The 25,428-nt window shown below is 46.9% G+C and overlaps 1 protein-coding gene across 1 annotated transcript in view; it reads left to right on the plus strand.

Moving 5' to 3' along the window:
• LOC142814287 (uncharacterized) overlaps positions 1-25,428 on the plus strand; it is a 687,423-nt gene that overhangs the window by 658,447 nt on the left and 3,548 nt on the right. The gene's annotated exons all lie outside the window — the stretch shown is intronic.

Genomic DNA, 25,428 nt, shown 5'->3' on the forward strand with positions numbered 1-25,428 from the left:
ACAAAACTACATAAACGCAAAAAAAGCTCCTAAATTTTATGATCCGCGGTAATAAATTATTTGGTTTTACGTCCCAGAATCACGATACGATTATGAAAGGCGCCGTGGTGGAGGGCTCTAGAAATTATGACTATCTGGTGTTCTTCGACGTGCACCTCAATCTAAGTGCACGGCGCTCTAGTATTTTGCCTGCTATATAATAAAGTTTTCTACTACTACTACTACTACTACTACTGCCTGCATCTAAACGCGGACACCGCGGACGGGATTCGATCACCCAAGCAGGTTGGTCGGCAGTCGAGCAGCGCAGTATATGACAACATTCCAATACAGAGTTCCCGCTTAAAGTTTTCTTTATTATTTCTTTTCTAGTGAATTTCCTATGGCTCTAGACTCTTGCGCGGCCGGGAAGTTCTAGCCTTCACGCTGACAACATTTTGTAGAAGTTTTGCCCAACTCTCGGTCGTCGCAATGTGCTTCCCGCCCGAATATGCAATGCCGGTACTCCCTCCTTCGTTGAAGAGCTCGCGCTGGCTGACATGAGCTTCGAGGTGCGCCGTTTTTAGCGCCCGCCCGCCGCACCGTGTTTGTAGAGAGTAATATTCTGGCGCTCCAACGAAGGCGCGATGATGGCACAAGCTTCTATACACGCGCAGCCTGGCGCTTCGAAAAAGTGTGTTTGCGTCGTGGTGTGTTCTTCCGCTTCTTTTGTTGTTTCTATGGTTCTGTTCTTTCTTCCGACCTGGCACCTCTATTTCCTTTTTTTTCTTTTCCCATCCGCGCCTGTTCCCTAGCTTACCCAAAAAAGTTTTCGAACTGTTTGCGCTCTGGTCCTCCTTAACACTCTTTTGTGTTCAAGAGCTGTTGGTGAGGAGCCCTTAACGGAGAGGGACTGCATTTTTGCGAACTATGGGGTCATGTGGGAAACAGGGTGGGACGCTGTTATCGCGAACGAGTGTTGAGTGCGACCGAAGAGTTGTTTGAGTTTGGTTGGAGGGGAAGTGAATGAATGGTAATTAGATAGGCCCTCTACGTCTATTTGGGAAAGTTTCTGGGTCACACGGTGGTGGAGGGGGAGGGGGGTTGGCTCGTTGAGTCTCTCTTTGCGTATCATAGTTTGGTCGGCGTGTTCATGAATATTACTGCTCTAAGTCTTACTTTACTCTGGTCAGCGTTGGCATATGACATTAGGTCGTTAGTAGCTCATGGAGAAATGTGTTACGTCTGTATGACAATGAGAAATTAACTGCTGTGTTTTGGTAGATAAAAAAGTTAGCTGACGTGTTCGTGATGATTTAACGCACAAGTTATTTCTTTATTATTTAACACAAACACGTGGTGAGTCAGTCACAATCAGTCACTCTTGCATGGAATGGAACATTGCTATCACAACCGCTTGTCTAAGTTCGTCTTCTTTTATTTTTTGAAAAGCTTCGTGATATCAAATTGCGACGTCTTCTCTTGACGCCACGTAAGAATAGTTTCAACAGGCATTCGTCTATTGTCAAGGCGCGTTAGAATAGACGCTGGTGACTGAACATTACATACCGGACAGCCACACAGGATGTAGTGTAGAGTCTCCTCGCAACAACAGGCATCGCAGAGAGCCTTGTGGTGCGAAAAAAACAAGATTTCATGAATGCCATCTCTCGCCATAAGCGATAAAGCAGCGTAACCTACCTATTCGACGGAGTCCAGTTGGTGTACAGAGAGGCATCAAAGGGGACAGGTGGCGGTGACTATCAATCTGGTTGACCTGGCTGCTTGGTGGGTAGCGTAGAGTGACCGTGCTATCTTGTACAAGCCTTCGCAAACTGCTGGCGACGCCACACCTTGGAAATGGCCTCTTCATGCGTGACTTCAAGAGCTGCCCGAGAAGCCTTACAAGCCTGTTCGTTCCCTGTGGCACCGTAATGACTTGGCCGCCACTGAAACGGCACACGGTACTCTTCTTCGTGTGATGTATGGAGACGACATCGAGTTTCATGTAAAAGCTGTTCCTATGGCCCGCAACGCAGAGCTAACAGCCAAAATTGTAGGACTGCCTTTGAGTCACTAAAGATGGACCATTGCTGAGGGGGCTCCCGATGACTATACACAGTGCAGCGCGCAGAGCAGCTAGCCCTGCTGTTGTAGACGTCGCGGAGTAGTCAGTCCTATAGCTGATGGCAATAGCTCTAGAATGGTCCTCACACGCCTCGAATGGTACCTAGAGCGCTACAACATATACCCAGAGGCTATGGCTGGTTTTCAAGGAAGCCGTTCTTCTATAGACAATGTCATCGACCTTGTGACCTCTATGCAACAACAGAAATCTCTCAAGCGTGTATCTGTTGCTATGTTCCTCAACGTGAAAGGGGCCTGTGACAACGTAATGCACGACGCCATTCTCAATGCCTTGGAAAATATCGGAATCGGTGGAGAAATGTTTAAATGGATTCGGGGCTACTTATTCAAGAGATCCTTTTTCATGCACTCTGCAGAAGGCCACACCATAGACCATTACACCTCTCGTGGCGTCCCACAGGGTGGTGTTTTCGGCCCTACTTTGTTTAACCTCACGATTATTGGACTTGCCCGAGTTCTGCCTCGATCAGTCAACCTTTCTGTGTACGTGGACGACATCTACATCCGGGCTTCGGCAGTGACGAGACCCCAGGTGCGGGCAAAGCTCCAAAAAGCAGCGACAACAACGTCAAAGTGTATCCGTGCTCGAGGGCTGCGGATTTCCCCCGAGAAATGCGTCTTAGTCCCTTTCAATCGCAAGGCGATGTTCTGGTATCCCGTTTCCATCGAGAATGTCAGAATTTTGTATGCGAGACGTCCTCGATTCCTGGGCATCATTATTGACAGAGATCTTTCGTGGAGTGCTCACATCATGCACTTGAAGAGGCTCATCTCTATCGCTTATGTAATGAAATTTCGCGCCGGTAAAACTTGGGGACCATCCGTGTCAGCCATGCTTAAACTGTACACAGCGCTCTTCTTGGGGTATTTCCGGTATAGCACACCCGTGCTTTAAAACGCCGGAAAAACTAACATCCGGGTCCTGCAAAAGAATTAAAGGCCAAGTTCTTCGCACATGCTTGGGATTGCCTAGGTGTGCTAACACGGTCGCAACTGCCGCCATTGCCAAATGCCACCCGATTACGACCTATGTAACTGTCGACACACTCCGGGCACGCATTAGCCATATATCCAGACCACCTAACCACCACCTTGCTAGCCTGCCACTGGAAACACCGAAGGCAGAGTTCTCCAGAGTGGTGGCGGCTAACCAGCATTCTATCTCCTGGAGATTCTCACCAGCAATCATACCGCAAGCACCCAGAGTGGTGCTTGCAAAGACTACCTGTACACCTTGACGTCCCGGGGATAACCAGAAAGGCTAGCCTGTCATCTGCAGCCCTTAAGCAGATTCAATTGGACCTATTGCATATATCATATGAAAACTCAACTCATATCTATACGGATGGTTCAGTCTCGGGAAGTTCGACGGACGCTTTTGTGATTCCATCTCAGTCAATCACCGTCAAGTTTAAGACTTCACACGTCACTACATCTGCGGACTCCGAGCTCGCCACCCTTCTAGCCGCAATTATATTTGTTATGTGAGAATCTCCTGCTAAGTGGGCTATTTTTTGCGACTCCAAGGTGACCCTTCATTGTATGCGAAGCCTACGACGCGGGAACTACCATCAGATCGTATCTCAAATCAATGAAATCTATCATCCCGCCACTAACAAAGGACATGAAATAATTTTTCAATGGCTGCCTGGTCACTGTGGGCTTGGTGGTAACGACCTCGCCAACAACGCGGCCCATTGTGCCCACGACGGAGCACCCACACTGCCCATACCCCTGTCAGGGGTTGACGCCGCAAAAGAACTTCTCCGTTTCGCGCATAATACCACACTTATGCATTGGAATCATGCACTAAACTCCACTCGACGCCCACAGAACCTCGCTTCATTACTCAAATTACAGCTGCCATCAAAGACTTCGCGACGGGACGCTACAATACTGTGTTGGTTGTGGGTCGGCGATTCCTTTACCAATTCATTCAGTTATGGCACTGGTATGGCTGACTCCCCGGAATGTGATAACTACCATTGTGTAGAAACTCTCAACCACGTCTTGTGCCATTTTCCAGAATTTGAAGAAGATCGCCGGACTCTCCAGTGCGCCTTAAGGAGGCTGGATGACCGACCCTTTACTCTGGAGAAGATCTTGGGAGCGTGGCCTTCACGTACTTCAGCCTAGAAAGCCACACGAGCCCTTCTACAATTCTCGAGGGCAACGTCACTGCGCGACCACTTGTGAAACCTGTACTGTGTGTGCGGTGTGTGTGTTATGTGCAATGTGTATCTTCTCCTCTCTCGCTCTTTTTCTCCCTAATTCCCCTCTCCCTCTTGTACGGTAGCAAACTGGACTTCGTCAAGTCTAGTTCGTCAAGTCTAGTTAACCTCCCTACCTTTGTTATTTTTCTTCTTCTCTAGCTGGGGCAATCACTGCACCGGATGAACACTGAAGGTTTATTGAACAACCGGTATACGTATGCACATTGTCCACATATATAAAACAAGCATAGACTGTTCTTTTATGAAAAAATCCCCGCCGCGGTGGCCTAGTGGCTAAGGTACTCGGCTTCTGACCTGCATGTCGCGGGATCGAATGCCGGCTGCGGCGGCTGCATTTCTGATGGAGGCGGAAACGTTGTAGGCCTGTGTGCTCAGATTTGGGTGCACGTTAAAGAACTCCAGATGGTCGAAATTTCCGCAGCCCTCGACTACGGCGTCTCTCATAATGATATGCAAGTTTTGGGACATGAAACCCCACATATCAATGAATTGTTTCGTGAAGAAAGAAGAACAACGCTTGGTCCTATACAAACAAATTACGAGTTTTCATTCTTTTTAATTGAGTAAGCAGCAGAAAAAAAGCAGCGTCCTTTTCCATATAGGATGTGCCCGATCATGTGGTTTCCACGACTCGAAAAATTATCGGGTCGGAAGACGTAATGCTTCGGTGGAACACCAGTGGAAAACGATAGAAACTTAAGTTTCGTGTTTGGAATTCAAAGATTCGTGTTGTTCCAACTTAAGAGAACAAAGAACACAAAACGTCGTGTCTTCCGCACCCGAAATCTTAAGTTCTCGAAAGGATCCATACGTAATTTTCTCGTGCAATTAGCGAGCACTGTCTGTGTGCGCTAAAGACTGAGCCATTTCAGGGTGTTTTAGCAGAGTGTAGTTACTGACAAGAGCACTTCAGAACATGTCACTCATACTCGCGGAAAGACGGCAGCCTAATTCCTCGCGTAATCGCATGAAGTTGCGGGGATAGTGCACGTATGATCAAACTGACACAACGCTGGCGACAGTGCAACCTGGTCTCCGGTGATTTACTCAGGCCAGTATTGCGTGCGTCGAGAACAGATTCCGAGTTATACAGAATGCTTTCTACAGGAGAAAGCAAGAAGAGGACGTCGATAAGGTTTGACCACCAAACTTGGCGCTTTTAGCCAAATGACGATGGTGTAACAGTTTATACAAGCGGAATAGTTCAACGGCGGCAGCAATACGATATTGGAAAGCGACATAGGGTGGAAGCAGCGACCGCGAAGACCATCGGGGATGAATACGAGAAGTAGGAGGGCAGAGAGCGGCCCCGAATACGATGACGACGACATGCTATGCTCATTTATAGATGGGCACAGCATGTCGCTGTGGCCTATTGCGACGGCCACAGCGGCAGTTATATGTCGTGTCGCCGCGGGCCCATTTTCACCACAAGCAGTGGTGGAGGTCGCGTTCGTTCGTCAACGAGGCCTCTGTGTGTCTGGTGCAGGCGCGCCGCTGGTCATTATGCCGATAAGTGCGCGTCTGTTTCGGAGGCCTGCCCCACCAAGGCGAGTTAAAGGCGCTCTTTATGTCGCAGTCCTGCCCCCGCGGGGCTTCTCTATCTCGTAGAGCTGGCGTTTGCATGAAATGGCTGGGCACGCAGGCAAATGAGCTAATTAACCAACCTTTTGTTTCCGTTTTTTTTTTCACTCTCAAGCCTTCCTTACCCCTGCCTAACTTTAGTTCTTTCTATCTATCTCTCCAATTCACACTTGCGTAGTTTCTCTGTCTTTCACACGATCTTCCACACTACGTATGTACATAGGACCCGCAGAGGAGAGATTAAGCAGAGAAAAAGATCAGCTCTAGGTCCCATGGCGACGAGAGAGTTGCTACTACCGCCTTCCCACTTCCTGGGCGTGAACACAACTTTCCTGCAGCCTTTGAGCACTCCGCTTCCTGGCGGCACCACATGTGTGCATGTGTGCAAATGAAGGTAGCATAGAATGTGGTGATCGTGGCTTTTGTAGTCAGCGCAGCTAAGAGAGTTGTATTCCGGGTTTCTGTCAAATGACGGCAAAAGAAAGAGTGACTTTCTTATTATAATAATGACGCGAGCGGGGCCACGTGAACAACGCGGTGGAAGCATGCCGCTGGTGTGACTTGAGGCACAGATGCATCGTTCGTGGGAGCTTGCTCTCGGTGGTGTTCATGTGACCAAAATAAACAAAAATAAATTCAGGAGTGCTCCCTCAATAGGTTTTTTTTTTTCTTTTACCGGTGCACATGCTAATATGAAGCAAATTTCCGATTTATCTTGCTCACTTTGCAATTGATACAAGCGTGGCAATCATTGAATGCCTGTGACTCGCATCCTTCCTTTGAGCTCACAGTACAATTAGTTCTCAATAAATGTCCACCAACGTGGCCAGCAGGTTGAATCAGTCAATGAATGAATGAATGAATAAATCAATAATTCAATCAATCAATTTTTTCGCTTTATATTACCAGTTATGACCAACGTTGGCCATAAGAGTCCTTGTGATACTTGGTCCGCCTCGGCGGATCAATGGCTAAGGTGCTCGGCTGCTGACTCAAAGATCGTGGGTTCGATTTCGTCTGCAGCGATCGCAATTCGATGGAGGAGAAATTATAGAGACCCGTGTACTGTGCCATGTCAGTGCGCGTTAAATAGTACCAGGTGGTCGAAATTTCCGGAGCTCTTTCCTACAGCGTCGCTCATAATCATATCTTGGTATTGGGATGTAAAATCTCAGTTATTTTGATATAGTTATGTCAACGGTACTTACTTGCACGTTTATTAAGACAACCTGTGACGACGAGATCGGCGTGTTAAACTAAAGAAACATATAAAAAACTTGAACGATCGGGCTTCGCATTCAAGAATTGAATGCGATAGCGAAATCAGGCTCCGTGCTCATAACCTACTCAACTTCTCGCCTAGCTTCGACTCTCGGTTCATGCGCCGTAAGGAAATGAACGACCGTGCGCGTAACATTTGGCCATTTCAAACTGTCCTGGATTGCCTACTGCAAGTACAGTTGTGCCCACTACGCTGCAAGTTTTACTTTTGCGAATATTCGATGGGCCCATTACGTGTATATGTTGGGCCCACTACGCGACGATGATCGAATGTATCTGAGCTCTTTTATGATGGATTCGCCTTTAAAACACCTACTCGTTACATTATCCACATGTTTAGACGCCTGGCGTGATCCTACGCTTCTTCCACACGATCTTAGAAGCGTTGAGGAGACTCCCTGCGCTATACATATAGCGCATTTTTTTTATGAGGCAGTTTCAAGCACTATCGTGGCCCAAAATAGAACACCTGTTTACATCGCACACAGCCTCGCTTGGAATCTCACTCGAACCAAATATGTTTATTTTATGTGCATCCCTCTAGATTTTTCGGTCACGAACAAGGCAATGAATTCTCGCTCACAGTGAACGACACCGTCAACGACACCCGAACTTCTGAGAAAAGACATCTTCAATGTTATCGTGCTAGTAAGAACAACAGCGGTAATTAATAACGGTTCATCGGTGCGTAACGTTGTAACGTAATTAGGTATACTGGCTCCTAACGGACTTAGTGATCTCGCCTGCGCGACTTCTGTAACCTGAACGCAAGTTTACATTTTCGTGCGCCACGTTCCCGAGGTACGTAGGGCCCAGAAGGTTTGTCATACTTTATTTAGTTTTTTTATTCTAGTCTTTTTTTTACTTTTCGTAAATGAAAACTGATTTACCGAGTGATTGTTGATTTTTATAAAGAGAGAAAGAGAGAGAATAAACTACTTTATTTAGAAGGTAGTGTACAAGAAGCGTCCTATAGTCAAGCCACTCAGTGCATACACAGCGTAACTGCGTCAGTGTTACCGCACGCCACACGTGTCAGCATACGAAACATTGGCGTTCAGGTGAACATAAAATAATCGGCATACGTGAAGCAGCATTGGTTTACCTTAAAAAAATGTGACATCACTGAAGCGAGCATTAACACGAAAATGACCAAGTGATCAAATGATTGTGGTTGTGTTGCAGTACACTATAGACCTAACAAGACTAAAAAAAACAGACCTAGAAGTTTAAATTCTCAGGAGAAAAAACGGTTCAGCGCTTGTTTCACTTCATCTCATCGCAGATGAAATAACCAGGATAAAACAAACAAGTGAGGCTCTAAAATTTAAAGCTGTCGGCCATTTGTAAGCAAATGGAGGCCGAAGAGTGATCTTCTGTCAAGGATACAAACGCCATTAAAAAATGATTAAGTAGCGCAGCCATTGTGCGAATTCAAGCGATACTTTCTTCTGTCCCCAAATTACTCGCATGGCAAGATTATGCGGAAGATGAAACGATGAAGAGAAAGTCAGAAGAGTAAGTAAATATAAAACACAGTCAAAAGGGAGTGTTCGTCGACATTGCTGAACAAAAGGGAAACGAGGTGTGCGCTTGGCACAACAGCCAATAGAGAAGCGATTTAAACAGCGCCTCAGACTGGAGTCATCGCGGCTGTGAAGCGCGATCAAAACTTACCAGTTCTACTTTGCATAAACATCAAATAAAGAAACGAGAAAGTAGATAATATAGATAGATGTGAAAAGGAAGAACCGATAATACATGAAAAAGCAAGCGACGCAAAGCTGGTTGTAAACAGACGCGAAGCGACTATGCTTGTTCCTGTGGTACGCGACAAGTGCGCCGGATGGCAGGAGTGGGCGTGGAAAGGAAGCATGATGCGATCGCGTTCTTTGCGCCTCACCCATCCATCCACTCAGTCTTCTTAGAACGGTGAAGATGAGACGCGTGCATCGTTGGCTGCTTTACTTTTCCTCAAACGTCTCCTACGTTAGTCTCTTCTTTTTATTCGTATCATCACCAAAGTGCAGCCGGTTCTGAGGATAAGGTGAAAATCAATGCGTGAAGGCAAAAGAAACGAGAACAGGACAGAGATGAAAAAGGTAAGGTTAAATGAACGAAGTCGGGCCTCGAAGAAAAGGTACCCCGCTCTGAGCACGAGCTTCCACTGCCTCGCTGAGTTCTTGCGACTCCTTTTACCACGCGCAGAAAAAAACGTCGTCTGTGCCACTTCTCTCAGTTATTTTGTGCACTTGTTTTGTCTCGTTCTTTTGTTTTTACATCTAGTAAGCCTGCATTTTTTTTCGGCTTCATTCGCCTCCATGAGTCAAGCTTGCAGCCACTCAAGTCTGAAAGCGCTCTCTCCCGTCAACGCTGTTTCACCTTCACCTCTTGTCAGCCATACTTTGTAGTCTTGCTTCTCTGCACTATTGTTGCCTCAATCCCTACTGCTGTCCTTTGTCCAACAACTAATTGATTGATATGTGGGGTTTAACGTCCCAAAACCACTATATGATTATGAGAGACGCCGTAGTGGAGGGCTCCGGGAATTTCGACCACCTGGGGTTCTTTAACGTGCACCCAAATCTGAGCACACGGGCTTTGTCCAACAACTACTGAACAAGGAACATTCTGAAGTTTTAAACTCCGCTATCTGCGGCTGTCGGGCGATGTCACGCTCTGGAGCAGTAACTGTCACTGATGTGGCATACGGCAGCCGAAAAGGAAATCAGCGCTTTTTCGGTTGCCAGCAAAACCGACCACGTGTACTACTCTGGTTTGGCCACGTGCCGCCACGGTATCTGGTCATACCAATTTTATTGCGGTAGCAGCTTTGTTTATTACTGTCGGCCGGTTTTCGCCGTCACTGTCGCCATCATGTTCTGTATAAATTCCAAATTGGTAACATCACCCAGCGCATGATATGTTCAGCGCGCGGATAGAAGCACGGAGCGATGAGGACGAACGGAGCTGAAGCAGAGATGAAGCTAGCTGACTATCTCAGTCGCGTGCAGGGTGCATGCGATAACGTCACTCAACGTTTGAGGTCTGCCGTCGACGGCTGCTCAAGCAAAGTGTAAATGCACCATCCATCTGTCGTCAGGCGTAGGGGCACGAAGGGGCGCCGTGCCAGTGGGTGGTGCTGCATAGCTCCAGCAGCAACTGCGAACATTGATCAAACGAACGCGGTCACAAGTGCGTGCGCGCGCGCGCTATCTTATTAGTTGATAGATGACAGTATCGAACATTCCACTCAAGGTTTCATGGGTGCCGCCGTAGTCCTCTATGGGCTATTGTCAGCACCCGTGACCCCACCCCCCCCAAAAATGCACTGCCGGAGCTGTGACGTCACCTTTTGTACTCTCGTCTGACAACCCAGCAAGGAGGAAATTCTCCTCTCCATAAAAGGGTGGATAGACGGCTGGTATATCTTTGTACACGCTGCGTTCTGACCACTTCACGTTTGGGTGACAGGCAGCACGAGAAGTACATCGTTCTCTCTGAAGCAGCCATATTCCCCTACACCAGCGTTTTGTAGGATTATGCAAACTCGGATCCAAAAGAGCTTTAGCTGTTAGCTTCACTTCATATAGCATTTCAATTTCTAATAATGTCGCATCTACTGCTTCACCTTTGCAGTGAAATTGTAAGTATTGTTTTGGTTTCGACTAGCGCAAGGCGACGTCACTCCGTCTCCGTCACCGCGTACTGCTTTTGCGACGTTACCTGGGACGGCCACGCTGACAGGATTTTCACCTCATATCCCAGCGATTTCCTTTTTTATATTTCTCTCTCGCTCTCTCTCCTCACCTCCCATACATCCTTGCTCCGCAAGTGGAAAGGCTCGCTTTCAGTAAGAAATCTTAGCAAACACAGTTTTTTTGCATTGACACTGAATACAGACAATAGTCTTCACGAAAGGGAATGGCCATCATTACCTATCATTCAGAAATGCACCAGCCGACGTTATCCAGTATTAGAGGTGCTAACAAGCAAGTAGCCTAAACACTGTAGTGAAAGCCACGTCTCTTTGTTACACTCTATTGACTCGGTCAATGCAACAGTATCTAATAAATAAGTGCTTCAAGTGTCTGATAGCACGGCAACCATAACAATAACATAATGCAAACTTGTCGAGGAATCAAAACGTGGTACAAAAGATGGGCTTGGTTAGGCAAGGCAGCATGGGAACTAGACGCCAGTGGTCCTAGTACAGCCTACCATTGCCAGCTTGTATAATTCTCGCGTAACCATAATCAGGAAGGCGGGCTACAATAAGGAGCAGACGACGTTGGAGCGTTATGTGTAACGTTAGGAGGCAACGTCCTTTTGTCTCTCGCTGTTTAGAGGTCGACGAACGCTTAATCGTCTCATTTTCTCTTTCTCCTAAGGCGATGCGCGCTAAGTCGTGCGCATTAAGCTTGTTTTCATATCTTGATGTCGGCTCATTATTATGTACTTTTCTGCGTCTTTGCACGTCAAAAGACAGGCATTTCAGTAACACACTCTTTTTGCAACTGTCCCGCCGCAGTTGTCTAGTGGCTAAGCTATACTCGGCTGCTGACCAACAGGTCGCGGGATGAAATCCCGGCTGCGGCGGCTGCATTTTCGATGAAGGCGAAAATGCTGTAGGCCCGTACGTTCAAAGGTGGTCGAAATTTCCGGAGCCCCCCACTACGGCGTCTCTTATAAGCATATGGTGGTTTTGGGGTCGACGTTAAACCCCACATATAACCTTTTTGCAACTGGCGAGTCATGTGCTGCAATTTGGTCGTTAAACACACACACACACACACACACACACACACACACACACACACACACACACACACACATATATATATATATATATATATATATATATATATATATATATATATATATATATATATATATATATATATATATATATATATATATTGTGATGACAACCGTGGATATCAAGGAGACAATCTTGAACCAGTGTGTACCACATCTGCAGTCATTGGCCGAGTTTGCGAGCTACATCGCTGCGTTCCAGGCAGAGAGAGCCAGCATTGGCCTTTCTGGCAACATGATGTACGATCTTGCCGACGACGACAAGCACGCCATTCTGACTCACAACGTACAATCTGAACGTCGCGCAGACACCCATGAAGTCGTCACCATGAAAATGGCCCCTGATTGTTCAGGCCATGACCAGCTCGGTCAAAACAAGAGCGATAACAGCAAGGAAGCTGCGGGCACGTCGCATCATGGTTGTTTCCAGTGGCCTGTGAGTGCTCTTCCTCGCCCTCTGTTGCACAAGCATTTGCCGGCTCGGCATTCAAATGCGCATAAAAACCACACCACCCCACTCAGACGACATAAATGTCTACTCGGCAAGCAACGACTGCTCCAACATACCCATTGTCGCCCACCAAATCGCTACACCATGTTACAGCGTCGTAAAGACAAACCACCGAGGTACAACCAGTTTCATACCCCCGAGTCTTCATCGACCAAGGTGCGAGCGAACGCCAATGCCCAACGCCAACAACGACACTGTGGCCGACCAAGGCAACAAATACAGTCTCAGCGTGCCAAGTCACAGCCTGGACGGGTCCGGCCCAGGCGAGGAAGTCAATGCCACCCGCCACAACTGTTTTCACTAAGTCTTCCGTCACGTCGAACCTTGGACGAGATCAACCGCAGTGATAGAACTTATTCCGCCCGTCGGGAAACGCACTGGAAGCGTCGCAACATGGCCGAAGTTATAGACCACCGCAACAGAAAGTCGTAAGCCAGAGTCGCTATCGGCCGAAGTTTACGCCGAACACCAGCAAACCTCGGCGTCTTAACCGACATTTCGAACAACCACGGCGACACATTCAATGTCGGCCACTGGATTTTGCTCCAAAATATTTTCAGACGAAGTTCAAGCGTGGAAGAGTCTGACCACCACGATGCAGCCAGCCGCGCCCACATGAAGCACTGTCGGCAGCTCCACGCACTCGCACTCATGGCCGAGTGTGATGAGCACTGATGACTAAGAGCAGCGGAATCGGGGCTCTGGGCGCGAGGAGCTAGCTGGAAGAAGCAGAGGAAGACGAAGTACAGAATAAGAACAGCTCGCCCAGGATCGGGTGTTGTCTCTTGTTCTCTGTCTCGCTCATCACTATATATATATATATATATATATATATATATATATATATATATATATATATATATATATATATATATATGCACGTCGAAAACAGCGTGATTTTTTTGCGTTTCATTTGTGAGACCAGCCTTCATCAGAACGATCTTCTTTTCGTTCATAAGTTTTCCCGGCGTATAAGACTCGCATAATCACCGGTCCGGTCCACGTCACACCCACCTAAGACTAACCGTTCTTCGCTGTGTTATATTAAAAAACGAGCCGCGTGGAGCATCTTATTCCTTGCAGTTGGCCGTTCGCCAGTTCCGGAGCTCTTAGACAACCGTGACTACTGTCTATTCTTTCGTAATCAACTTAGGCTCAACACCAAGGCTTCGCCGAAACGTACGGCGATGGCGACTTTGACGAAGGAAAACGGGAGCCCAGTCATCGCGGGCACAGCACACTTTCCGGACGTCACGTATTCAGAGCGAGCACAAATTGCCGTTTTTAGCGGGAAGCGTAAGTTGTGCGACTCGACCGGCGAGATTTAAAGCATCATCGCGGGAACGCCTGGTGTCCGCGAGGACGAATAGAGGGCGCGCGACGCGTCAAGCGTGCTTACTCCCGCTCTCTCTCACGGCTAGCAAGGCACCGGTTTGCGGCGAGTGTGATAGAGAGGACGAAACGTACGGCGAGAGAAATGAGTGAGAGTGAGACAGAGGTCGAGAACGGCGAAAAGAATATACGACAGAGTACGAGAGAAGAGGGGAGTTTGAACGACGGTACTCTGCGAGTGCCAGCCCCTGGGAACGACGGACGGACCGCGCAAGCTGAATCTGGCTCGATTTATATCAATTGTGCCTGAGCCGCGCGGAGCGGCCGGCCGGCTGTGTTTATCGTAGGCAGCCGCGGCTTGGATCCACATTACCGCCCAGAGCACACGGCCGACTTGAGAAAGACCGATGGCGCCCGCTAAGAGCCGGGAAGCGACTCCTTAGCCCGGCAGTGTCCATAGCGCTGGCCTTTTTCACGTTCCCTGCTTATGTTTTTCGTTGTTTGTTACTGTCTAGTCCCCAGGGGAGCAAATGATCCACTTCAAACCTTGTCCAGCTCCACGAGTTTTTTTTTTTTTTTTTCGCTTGCGGTAAATTCGGTAGTTGAACGAGTTTGCATGTAATCAAATTTTATTATAGAATGAAGTCCCGACTTTTATTGAGCAATTATCAACAGAGCAGATAAACCGTAGTGTAAATAAAGTGACTGTGAATTACTTGTTGCTACATCAATGTTGTTGCGATTCCCTTCAGCGTCACATTCAATGAATTGTTGTAGTCAATGCAACAGTTCGCGAAATTCTAAAGGAACACCCGCGTATCGTTCTATGGCCTGAATTTGCTCTCTTTTTTATTTAGTGATTCTTCTTAAAATCATCATCTAAAGGGAAACATCGTTTTTTATCATACTGTACTTTTCTATTTGTATCATCAGAACTTGCTCTTTCGTGGCCCATGTAACCGTTCATACGCGAAAAGCAAACGATATCTACAAGCCGGAAAAACATACGCGATGGCGGAAGGAAGAGATTACACGTCCAATCTGGCTTGAACTGGCAGTGTTAATCCACGACAGGCCTAACAGGTCATCCGAGCATCGAAGACACAGGAAGCGTCAAATCCGATCGCAATCTTTTCCGATCGTCAGCCCTGCAACACAACGATGGGTCTGCGTGTAGACGAAGATTAGCCACAACAAAGACAAGAAATAGAAATGTCAAATCCGTTCCCCTTCAGCGATCGCCTCGTCGGTTAATGGTGAATCTACGAAGGGGGGGCCAGCGTAGAAGAGCGCCAAGTGCAGCTATCGTCGGGCTGCTGCAGACTGGAGTGGATCCGCACAGGTTCGGCGCAGTCATGTTCGCGGGTTCGCAAACGCCAGAGAGAGCTCCCAGGCACTTCCGAGAACAGTTGTTAGATTATTCTTAGCTACAAAACACTGTCCAAGTCATTTTTTTTTCGCTTGGAACTGACCCGGTCTCTTTATTGCTCTTGTCTCTTGCCCTCTTCCTTCCTTCATTTGACCAGAGTGAATGAGTAAGTGAGTGAGTGAGTGATATTTAGTTAATGAAATAGATGTTGCATATCGCGAAATTTGGCGAAAAGTCAAGCTGCACAAGAAAACAATATCAATATGAACGGAGGAAAGAAACTTTAAAAAAGGATGGAGGTAATTACTACAAGAGAGATGCTTTTTGGCAAAGTTGGTATATGGTTATACTGGAAAGGAACCACTAAAACGCACCCACTTAGGAGGAGGCCTCTTTTTTTTTGATAATAAGTGCCAGTTGCTCGTAGCCACCTTTGTCTCTGCTTCTCCCTCTGAACTTTTTCTTATTTCCTCGTTTTAGTGGCTTTTTTCGAGTGAGCTTACCGCAATTTGCGTTTTTTGGTTTTTACTTGACACTTGCCGTCCGAAAGATTGTTTGACAAGGAGTAGAATAAAACGTAGTTCGTATACGAATGCCTTGAACTATACGCGAATTGAAAAACGTACAAAATTATTCGGCATTAAGCTAGTAGAGCGTTTAACCTGAAACCACGTGCCGGCGTGGAATACTTACTTCTTTACCGCGATGAATTCTGCATACTCTCGTATTTTTGTGTTACCTAGGGTATACCACGAGTGCAGTATCTGTCACAAAAGCAGTTGGCGCATCAACTCAGACAAGGCTCCTCCACCGAAAACCATCTTCACGCACAGCGTTCACACAGTGTAGATCAAGACATTTGTGTACGCTCGGAGAAGCCCCTTAGTCTATGAATGCCTTGACGTAGCATACACCACTAATCAGTTGGTGTGTAGCTGCTAAGTTGGCATTATGGAATGGCAGTTATGAGGGTAAGATAAACTACAGAATCTTGCACAAAAAAAAGAAGTGGGGATCCAGAAGTAACATTTCGTGCGAACACTCGGTCTGTCTAGGAGGCTGCCTGCCAAAACTACGTCCGAAGTCTGCCTCAGTAAACTCTATGCTAGTGGATCCGTATAGGTTCGGCGTAGTCAAGCGGCAACGTTGCAAGTAAAAATATAGCGAGGAACACTATTGGAAAAGATGGGCAAAGCCCAACTCCTCTATTGTTCCGCCTCTTTGGTGGTGCCCGCTCCGAACAAGAATCCAAGAACAAAATAAAAAAAACGCGAAGACGGTGTAGAAGGCAGGAAATCTACTTGTGCCTACTGGGCCGTGTATAAGTGGTGGCCGAAATACGCTTTTGCCTGATAACGGGTTCGTCCGCCCTGACTCCTTGACCCCGCAGCTGCAGCTGCAGAAACATCTACAGTGTCTGCACAAGAATATGTGAGCGAAAAAGGGGGAGGCACGCCTCGAGACCGCAACTCCATAATGAACTCGCAAAGCTCATTTCACTGAATAAATGACCAGTGAACTGTAGCAAAGTGAAGTGGATGTGTTGTCGTATCTGCAAAAACACGTTGCTGGTAAATGGACAGTTTTAGGAACCCAGCAGTAAACGCGTCATTTGTCAGTAGACAGGGCATCAAGGTGGAAGGATAAAACAAGGAGGGAGCGCCAAGTGACAACCTTGAAGCCTGGTCATGAAAAAGGTCACAGTCCATGGTCACGTCACATGTGTGCGCTAATTTTAGACAGTTATAGTTTAGCGTTGGCGTGATAGCGTAGGTTAAGGGAATGGCGCTACCGTGCAGCAAACGTTCGTAGTAGGCAGCGTCTTATAGTTTAGCGAAATAGCGCTTACGTGGTTTAGGTGCCCCCAAGTGGGATGGTGGCGCCACCTATTAGATGGTTAATAAGTTAAACAGTGAAAATGAAAAGAAAACGAGAATGTTTGCCTATGCCACCGTGCGAAGCATTGTTAGAAGTTTATTTTAATGATAATAAAAGTAAATAAATATGAACCACGTACAAAACGCGAAAACATCTACGTTGCCGATTTGTTTACATTGATCTTGTAGTTAGGCCTAGGGGCGTTCGAAAAGGGAAGCTATCTCAAAAACTACGCCAACTTATCCGTAATACTCAGTCATCGAAGCTAACTGAAGGCAAGTGAAGCCACTTTGAACAGTCGTTTGCTGCGAACAAGGTTAATCTTTCAACAACTACGCCAAAATCACTTCGTAGCGGGCGTCCGAGAGCGCCGCCATGTTTACGTACACTACGTGCACCTACACTACCCTAAAAAGCGGTACGCGTAACGTACGTATCTGTGCATGCGCACTTCGATTCCGCATCACGGTACGCCCGGTATCACGGTAAGCCCGGTATACTATAACTCTTTATTGGCCGGCTTGCTACGGTTTCGTGTGCTGCGGACGCTGAAGGGGCTTGATCTTACCCAGGAGGCGCCCGCACACTAGCCGGGAGGGGCGACGTCAGAGGACGTTGGTCACAGGATGATGTTGAGCTCAACTGTACTGCGCGAAACTGTTCGTTGCAAATATTTTATGAGCCCTATTCAAGTGTCACTCTTTAGTCGCTGCAACAGCCTAATTAGAATTGTCCAATGTAGTGGCTTTTTCTCATTCTTCCACAAGAGCTAACTGACAGTTATAAACGTCTATCGCGCATTGTGGTTTAATAAACTGGGTCAAGGCATTTTGCAGACCTCCATGGGCGTGGTCAGGGCAAAGCATGACTTTTGCCGGAATACATTCGCGTTTGTCCATGACTATGTTATCAAAAGCATGCCACACCGAGGCAACGCGTCACCGTTTCTTAATAACATTATACTGCTAAAAAAGCAAGTACGTTTAAAAGTATTGAAAGAGTGGAAAGAGCGTCACGCATATGTATCAAGAATTATATTTGCGTGAACCGCAGAAACATAAGTAGAAGAATGCTCGTCTGGGCCTGATTGATATGTGGGGTTTAACGTTCCGAAACCACCATATGATTATGAGAGATGTCATAGTGGAGGGCTCCGGAAACTTCGACCACCTGGGGTTCTTTAACGTGCACCCAAATCTGAGCACATGGGACTACAACATTTCCGCCTCCATCGGAAATGCAGCCGCCGCAGCCGGGATTGGATCCCGCGACCTGCGGGTCAACAGCCGAGTACCTTAGCCACTAGACCACCGCGGCGGAAACACGTCTCGGCCTAAACATTGTAAAACGTAGTAAAAAAAAAAAGTTGTCCCCACACACAGTACACCTGATGGGATGTAAGTCAACGCAGCTGGTCACCTCATGATTAGGCGTCTGCTATTTGCACTGGTTCATCCGTGTGTCGAGCAAGTTTCACGTTGCTCTCAACAGTGGGTCACTTCGCATCACTTCCAGTGTTAGTGCCCGTTCAATTAACACAACTGAGCAAACCCGTACTCTGAACCACTGGATGTCAAGTCTAGAATGTTTACTTAGGCTAAACCTCGAGTTCGTGTCATTGCAGCGGCAAAATAAAAGAAAAATTGTGAAGTCTGGGGAAGTACGTCGCGCGGACACTCGGTGATTCCCGTTCGTAGGGTCCCCTCTGCTCCATTTACCAAAGCATCAATGATGCCAATGTTTGGGGCAAGCATGCAGGGTTTCACCGGTGCGAGTAGTATCTTCCCAGGCAGATTACTCGGCGTGCGACTTCTGCGCTACTTTTTGCCGCGCTTTATTGACTTCAGCCAGCTTGTTTCCCCCGTCGAATGCAATCGCGTAGCGACGCAGAGCTGAGGCGGTGCAGGGGATGGGACATTCGCTCGGCAAGACGGTAGGGCCCTCTAGTGTGCGCTGCTGGAGCCAGCCCTGTGTTTGCTAAATGTTTTAGTGGCTTTAAGTTAATTAACGAGGCTACTTTCTGGCTGTTTCTGTTCAGTATAGTACTTTGGACCTTGCTCGTTTATTTGTAGTCAGATTTGATTGCTTTTAACCTCGGTATGCCCTGTAGCGAGCGCTTTACCCTGACCGTAGTCACGTCACGTGACATGTGTGTATGAATGGCAAGCCGGACCCCTGAAGTGGTCCGCACCTAAAAGGCGTAAGAAATATCTAACTTTTTTTTTACTTCATCTGCCGCAGTTCACGCAGGTTTTCCCACGTTTTACTCCAACTAAAACTGCGTGCCGTCTATGCAACGCAACTCCGCAAGACAGGACAGCTGTTCACTTTTAGCACGTGCCTTCAGCAGTCGTGTGAGATAGGGTTTGCTTGAAGGCTATTCTGCTTACCGTAGACGCGTATGCCTTTCTCTCGACAATTCCTTGTTCGACAACTGTATTAGAACCAGTCAAGAAAAAGCGCTTTTTTTTTTAGAGGGAAGTGTTTTTCCGTAATGAAAACAAGGTATTCACCGTGTCGATTTTTTTATTCTCGCGTGAGAGCATTGCGGGCTTTCTTCCCGACGTAATTTCCCAGTGCTTTATTTTTAGTCTCTATTTCTTTATTTTACATTAGTGTAAGACAGTGATTTCCTAATAGCAATGAAGTCCGTGTGGGATTGCAACAGTGATAGGCTCTCTTCCACAGCTTGTGTAAAAGAAAAAGACCGCCAGGCCTGCGCAGAATGGGTAGCACTGTCACAGCGAAAGCTAGAAGAGCAGCCTTTCGTAGCCTTTTTAACACTCTTTGGATAGCTACTGCAAGTGCATTTTCAGGGCACCATTAATCATTGTGTAGTAGGCAGGCATTCACTATGCCATCCGTCGTCATTTTTCGGAGAAGCGTGGTACCCACTGCCCACGCAAGAAATTTTGTGCAATTTTTTTTTATGCTGTGCTTGACGATGATGAAGAATTACGCTAGACGCTTATGTAAACCGAGGCAGAATCTCCGATTCGTGGCACAATCCCCATGCGCCATATTTAACAGATGAACAAGATCAAGTTTTTGAAATGAGTTGGAGCATTCGACGACCAACTCTTTGCGCGATTTGCTTGATTTGGCACCTGGTTGTTCCTTTGCTCTTCTAGAACGCTTTATTACACATATTAACGCGATTCCTTCCCCGACACCAAGCCTGCCTAAGGCCTATTTGAGAAGGAGTCTGAAGCACCGGCGTGGCTCATGCCCTACTGACCATGAAGAAATTTTAGGACGTAATGTTCGACCGGCCTTACTGAACGGTTGTAGCTAGGACGCCCTTCCTCTGTGTGTTTTCGTTTTCGCGTGAGTGCGCGTGCGTTTTTTTTTTCCTCTCTATCTACCCCCCCTTTCTTGCCCCTATTTTCCCGCCCCCAGCGCTGGATAGCCAACCAGATGCCAATATTTGGTTAAACTCCCGGCCTTTCCTCTTCCTCTCTCTCTCTCTCTCTCTCTCTCTCTAGGACGTAATGTGGTATAGTAATGCTTGAGGGCCGTAGTTATTTTTTGTTATGTCTGTTGTGTATTGTATTACCTTTACCTTAGCACCCTGTGTGTGAAGTTTAACCGTAAAAAAGAAAAAAAAACCAGCGTGGCTCAGCGTTAGAATACTGGGCTGGCACGCACGGGACCCGGGTTCAAATCCTTTTGTGTCCTTAGTGTTTTTTTTTACTTTGTGCGATAGTTGACATGGACACCGGCGGCGGCGGACAACCACGGCGACGCACGCGCCCCATGTTGTGATCTCATAACAACAGCTTTCGCTGTAAAAAGCCGATCATAGTCAACAAGTTCGATTTGGATCATGTCTGATTGCAATCATAAGTGACGGTGTGACACCAGTATTGGTTTCGTTACCTGTACTTTCAGTTGTGTCCTTTTTCCTTACGTTGTGTTGACGTATCATTCATCGGAGGGACTGAACGAAGTTTGTTTTTTGTGGGAAGCGCTTTTACAAAAAACATACCAAATACACTATAAAAGTCCTGGAAATGACAGCTTATGGAGCACAAGGCATTGAAAACGTGTCTAGTGAGTGCACCAATGTAATTATAATATGAATGATAATAGCACTCGTGCCTATTTAGAAGAACAGATACCTGGGCGACTTTGCAATGATTCACGATGGTAGTTTTACACGCAAAACACACAAGACAACGTAGAGTTTGTTCTACTCTCCAGTTCTTTCTACTGTGTCTTGTTTTTCTCACAAGTACCATCATGAACTCATACCTGGTTTCTTGAGCATATTTTACATGATGAGGCACGTATTAAAGGAAGTTTCAACTATGTCGTGCATTCATTCAAGCACATGTTTCTATTCGTGTTATCGCCCGCTTTAAAACTACCACCCAAGAGCACCCATCACCCACTATAGGCACCTAAAAACACACTGGAAACTTCAGAATTTCTCTATTCTCTGCCATGGATATCTTGCTTTGCCGTTTAAGAACCATTTATGCATCCAGAAGCCTCGCAGTTCACCGAACGCAAACTCCTTTCTAAAGATTTTTTTTTTTTTTTTTGTAGATCAGGCTTTTCCGCAAACACACTGTCTATGCGGCGAAGCCTCATCATTTACCGACCACGTACACGGTCGGTACGTGTGCCTGTCCGGCTCGCACGCAACCGCGTATTCATCGGCTCGGCTTGTCACTTAGGATGCCGGTGCATTTTCCGTAAGCAAGGGCGAGAAGTGAGGGACTCGCGCAAAATGCGTTACGGTCGGAACATTGAACTCTCAATGATGCGGAACTAGCGGCTTCCTCCCAGTCTTCGCTTCCGGCTTCACGGACCGTGGCACGAAACGCGCTTGTGCTTGGCTACGTTAGTCCACCGTACGCCTCGCTACACGTAGCCGCCGCAAAGCAGCGAACGAAGGCTCAGAGAAAGAGAGAACACAAAAAATATGCGGCCTTCTTGGAAGCCTTATTGAAAGTATCGATCGCAAAAGCTCTTGAAAAGCCGTGTTTGCATACAGCGGTTGACCATCGTTTTCACGCGGCTTGCCGAGCGCCGATGTTTGCTCAACGCCTTAGTTCACTCTTTCTTTTTCCTCGTTTCTTTTTCTTCTCTTTTTTGAAAGCGTCCGCTCTTGAACGGTAAACGTCAGGACGGCAATCATTTAACTTTTCTTCGGCGCATTTCCAAGAAGGAATAAGCGCATCACTGACTGTTTTTTGTTCACCATTTCATGAAGATAGTGAAACTGCAAATACGTTTCGCACTTTGTTCGCCCGACGCTTCACTTGTCGTTGCGTAGTGTAAAAAGTGAACCCAGCTTTCACCGCTGTGTTCTTGTGTGCTGCTGTGTTGTGCCAAGGCAAACAATCGTGCACAAATAGGCATAGTTTGCGCAAATGAAGAAGTGATTACTCAGCACTTCTTATGTCGTTATGTGTTCATTTTTACTCCTTTGTCTTATTCGCAGCTGCGCTTTTGAAGATCTAAACATATTTCTGTGGCGCAACCAAATGAGCTCAACAAGCATTTAAAGCAAGGAAAGCACATGAGACATAACTTTATTTAACTGTATTGTAGTAATTATAACGTCAAGTGAAGCGAACTGTAGTGGACAAAAATAACCATTTTCTTTTCTAAACAATCTATAAATTTGGTGTCTGATCGTCAACCAATTGAACTACGACAAAATGTGCTTTTCCGCCCACTTGATTGGGCATTTCTGAACCTGTAATTCCTGGGATTTTTAGCCACTCGTAGCCAGGGCAGAGAGGGTGATTTTCTGTGCACTTTAATTCATTTAAATTCAAGTAATAATTACTGTGCTCTGGTTAAAAAAAGGAATAAAGAACTCCTAATATATCCTTGTTTCCATTACCTGTTTAATTCATTTGGTTATGTCCTACACAGATACGAACACCTCTTTTTTTTCGTGCATGTGACAATCACACATACACAAAAAAAACGTGGACTACGAAGTAGGGAAGACTGAAAAATGTTTCGAAGAAACATGACTCTCGCTCTTCCCATAAGTTTTCCACGCCGTTAATCTGGCACAGGGCGAGTGGCCGTCTCCGTTGCGTAGCGACAACTGGCAGGATTCAGATTCGAGCCCTCGGTTCCGGTTTGGGCACTTCGCTTTCAAGCAAGTTTTTTTTGCGGCCATTCTCTCTTTCATCAAAATGTTTCGACACGTGCGCCTTCTCTTTCACATCGTTCTGCTTTCGATCGCTCCTCCGCGTCGGGGTGGCGAGTTTGATGGAGCGAGCTAGCCGGAAACGCCGGGCTACGCGTACAGTATACGTGCTCCGGGGCCATCTATCACGGCTCCGCGTATTCGACGGGCTCGAAAGTGTAGGCGGTGTTACAACGGCTAAAACACGAGCTTGTGGTTGCGTCAGAAAAAATAAACAAATCGGTCGACCACGGAACGCCTACGCTTCTTATTTTATTTCTTCTTTTGGCCGCTTTCGATGCTTTCTCAGATAAAGCTTGTACAGCGACGCAGCGAAACCAGGCTGCCAAGTAGGTGTTTACGTTACCGAGAAGCAAGCGCGCAAGAGCGAGCCGAACAAACAAGAAATAAAATCCCTTAGGCGTTGCCCGCAAACGCTGCATGAGTAAACACGGGTATACCTTGTTTGTTTTTCGGGCTCCCCCTAAAAATTGCGGCCTCTCGCTCCCTTGTTTTGCTTACCGTAGGCTCAAGTGTACTCGACACTTTCATTCTCTCTCTCTCTCTCTCTCTCTCTCTCTCTATCTATCTATCTATCTATCTATCTTTCTTACCAACCACAAAATTTTCAACTTCTTTAAAATTTCCTCAACTCTGTTATGTTCAAAATGCACGTGGCTTCAGGCTTTACAAGGCACAAAACACTTAACGCTAGAATGGCAGCAGCGGAGCAGCTGTCGGCCGTACACCACCGACAGGCCGTGGCACGCGGTGCATATGCAGATTCGTTGAGACAGAAAACTGCAAACGCATTCTACATCGTTTGCAGTTGGCCAAATACGTCGCAGTTCTCGAATATATTTTGTGGCGCAGGGCTAACGCGGAGGTTTCGCTCTAGCTTGGCTCTACGTTTGTTGTTGAATGCGTACGAAACGTCGAACTGTCGTCAACTCACAAGTTCTGTACCTACTTGGCTTAAACGTAGCTATTTGGAGGGCGCTTGCTACTGAACGCGGCGAAAATATTCAAGCGTCACTTCGTTTTATAGCTGTCGTAACGTATTGCCGAGAACAAAGCCACATGTGCGCAACGGATCTTCGGTTACACTTATAAGATCAACTTGTGTTTCGCATCGCCAATATATATTCGGAACAAACTACGCATTTGTACGTTCCACGGCGAGTCGTGGGAACTACAGCATTATAGCAGCTCCTCGTGAGAGGCCAGTTGTCACTTGAAGCACCTCTTTATAATAAAGCCTACACGAACCCCGACTCGGCTTCACGTAGCGGAACATTTTCTGCGACAAAAATTCTCGAACCATGGACATATCTCAAATGTACGGAAAGCCACTCGCGTCCTGCAGCATTTATTTTTTTTTCTAAACACTGGTCTCAATAACATATTGTAGTTTTGTGCGTCGTGGGCGCATGCACTGTTCATCCCTTATGTTTTCCTCTTAGGCTAAATCGGTAAATATACCTTGGAGCGGACAGACAGCTCAGCAAGAAAGAGTAGGTTCTGAGGCGAAAGTTACAGACGAGTTTTTTTTTTGTTTTGTGTTTTCAAACTTCCTACCTTACAACAAGTGGCACTCAGAAATTTTCCGGTCCCAGTGAAAGCTTTATGATGAGGCAGCGAATTTGGTTCACATGGTGGGCACATGGTCCGAGTCAGAACAATGGTTCCCACCCTCTAGAATCCTAAGAGGCACTGCTTTGTAGCCCAGAACACAACGTCCAGCAGAACATCATCAGTCATGTCCTTGTTGCTGCCGTGTCTCAAGATATTCCGGCCGACGGCTAGATTGATTGATGGATTTGTGGGGTTTAACATCCCAAAACCAACATATGATTTTGAGAGACGCCGCAGTGGAGGGCTCCGGAAATTTCGACCACCTGGGGTTCTTTAACGTGCACCCAAATCTGAGCACACGGGCCTACAACATTTCCGCCTCCATCGAAAATGCAGCCGCCACAGCCAGGATTCGATCCCGCGACCTGCGGGTCAGCAGCCGAGTACCTTCGCCACTAGACCACCGCGGCGGGGCACCGACGGCTAGAGGCGACTGGCAATGCCTGACGTGCTTGCCTAATTTTTATTGGGTTTTTCTCTCTTTATCTCTCTCTATGCACCA

This window comes from Rhipicephalus microplus, chromosome 4 (genome assembly GCF_043290135.1).
Source record: "Rhipicephalus microplus isolate Deutch F79 chromosome 4, USDA_Rmic, whole genome shotgun sequence".
Classification (NCBI taxonomy): Eukaryota; Metazoa; Arthropoda; class Arachnida; order Ixodida; family Ixodidae; genus Rhipicephalus; species Rhipicephalus microplus.